The sequence below is a fragment of the Heterocephalus glaber genome, unplaced genomic scaffold (genome assembly GCF_053883595.1).
Source record: "Heterocephalus glaber isolate CG9 unplaced genomic scaffold, H.glaber_assembly_v1.0 deba00000678, whole genome shotgun sequence".
NCBI classification, from domain to species: domain Eukaryota; kingdom Metazoa; phylum Chordata; class Mammalia; order Rodentia; family Bathyergidae; genus Heterocephalus; species Heterocephalus glaber.
The window spans coordinates 4,960,135-4,962,760 of NW_028258157.1; positions in this window are offsets into that span (position 1 = coordinate 4,960,135).

The following is a 2,626-nucleotide window of genomic DNA, read 5'->3' on the forward strand; positions in this document are numbered from 1 at the left end:
GTAGTTTAAAATCAGGTTGGCAAGCTAGTAGGTGAGGACAGGTGGGAAAAGCCAGTTAGATGGAAAGGTGAGGGTCTCGGTCAGGGATAAGGTAAAGTGATTAACACCACACAAGACTAACGCTTAAAGTCAGGCCAGAATGCTTAGCGAGGGTGAATGGCTGACTAGCTGAATAAGCCAGGCTGATATGACTAGAGTCACGTGATGAAGACCATTTGGGAAGGCAGGTACATAGGGAAGGAGGTGGAATTGAGGTGAATGAGGCCGAGTGGGAAAGGTTAGGCAAAAGGTGGAGGAGGACAGTGAATTTGGAGCAAAGAAGTTGATGCTAAATGAAGCTGGGTAGCTGACACAGAGTAACAAGACAAAGGCTTAAAGATGAAGACAGCTGTGGTTAGAGCCAGGTAGGTAAGGACCTGGGGTTTTAAGGACACTGGAACACATACATCCAGAGAGCTAAAATCGGGCATAGGGTCAGGAGCTAGGCCTAGGGTCAGCCAGGTAGCTAAGGTGAAGAAGCTGAGCCAAGGGTTGGGGAGGTGGGGAAGCAGCCGAGAGGGCAGGGTCGGGCCGGAGGTCAGGAAGTAAATAAGGTCAGATGTGTATAGCCAGGGGGCAAGGCCCACAGGTTGAGGCCACATAAAGTTGCATGGCTGACACCACACCCTAAGGCCAAAGCTTAAAGTCAGCTTAAATGGGCTTTGGTCAGCTGGGTATGGGACAGAGTAAAGGCATTTACAGCAAGGCAGCTATGTAAGGCTAAGAAGTTGAGCCTAAGGATAGGCCAGAAGATTGAGGCCCAGGGTGATGGCCACGCTGTTAGGAAAGGTCAGTGATGTCAGTGAGTAAAGCCAGGCTGACAAGGACAGAGGGGTTGGGAGGGCGCTGTAGTGGCCAGGCATGAAGAATCAAGAATGAAGGCTAGCAATTGAGAGTGAAGAGGCTGCCAGGATACCTCAGTGGTAGTGGAGGCCATGGGTTCAGTCCCCAGCAGAGGCAAACACATGAACCAAGATCACCAGATAAGCAAGGCCAAACGTAAAGCTGGCAGGATAAGACCAGGTAGCCTAGGCCTGACCACAAGGGTAAGTTCAGGTGGGTCAGTTAAGAGGAAAACAAAGCAAGTGGAGAGAGCAGGTGTGTTACCGTGGAGTGAGCCCACTTGAGGCAGGTGAGCTGAGTAAGTAGGGCGAAGCTACACCATTGGGACAGATTACGACTGCTTGAAAAATCCCAGGGTGATGATAAAGCTGCTGGTTACACCAGGTGGTAAGATCAAAGCTGAAAACCAGCAGGGGAAGAATGTGGGTAAAGCAAAGTGGGTACAGCCAGGCTTCCCGTAAAGGGTAAATAAGGCCAAATTTAGGTTTGGTTACCTAGGCATGTTCTGGAGGCTGGGAGACATGAGTTCCAGGTGACAGTGCACTCGTTTGCCTTCTGAAGGCTGCATTTCCCTTTCAGATGTCATCCTGATGTTCTGTCCCAGAGGAGAGGACCTGTGTCTTCACAAGGCAGAAGGCAGAAATGCGAAAATGATGAGCTTCCTCCATTGACGTCTTTCCAAGTGCTCCATTCTCAGGAGTTAACCACCTCTACTGGCAATTAAGTTTGAATTCCAGATGGGACAAAACATTGAAACTATAGTAACCAAAGTAGCCCAAGAGGTAGGCCTGCCCTACATGAGAACATCAGCAGGCTGACCTTAGTATCCTTGTAGATGAATAGGTGCATTGCCCTGTCCTGCACAAGGACAACAGCAGGTTTACCCTAGCATCCTTGAATATAAACATGAGCAATCCCCAGCAATCTCAGCAGTTTCTTTCACAAGGACATCAGCAGACTGACCTAAGCTATCTCATGGATGCACAGATTCACTGGGAAAGAGGAGCAGAGTTGCCATGCCCACTCTGGGCACACCCCAATCCAGGAACCTCGACAGTCAGATATCCGGAATGTCTAGGTCAGAGCATTATCAAGGCGTGGAGAAGGGGATGTTTAAGGAGAAGATCCTATGGCAAGGACTTTTGGACAGGAGACTGACACCATCTGAATAATGTTTGATAGTTAACACCAGGGGAGTTGTGCAGAAAGGTAAAGCTAAGGGGGTAAGGCCAGGCAAGGAAACACAAGTCCAGTGAGGTTAGCAATGACCAGTGAGGTTGGACTGAATGATAAAGAACATGTACCTAAGGGTGCAGTGCTAAGGGCAGGGTTCTACAGGTAGAGGCTGGAGGCAGGGAGATTCAACCAGTTATTAAGCACAGGCCATAAAAGCCAAGGCTTCAAACTGAGTAAAGTTAGGAGATAAGTAAGGCTAAGTGGGAAGGCCAAATGAAATCCTGGTGTGCAAAGGTACATGCATAAGGCATGGGGTCTAATGAGATGAAGTTCTAGGAGTAGCAGCACCAAAAGCAAGAGTGCTGCGGGCAATGACAATAGAGACAGATATAAAAGGCATCTGCAAAGCCAAGAAACAAGGCCATGTGGTGGCTAGACACTGAACAAATCTAGGTGTAGTCATGAGCAAGGCCAAATGGCAAGGCCCAACCACAGGGCAGAGGCGAATGTCTGGGTACAGCTGGATAGCTCAGGCAGCTAGCCTGAGACAGGGGACATAGGACTGCCC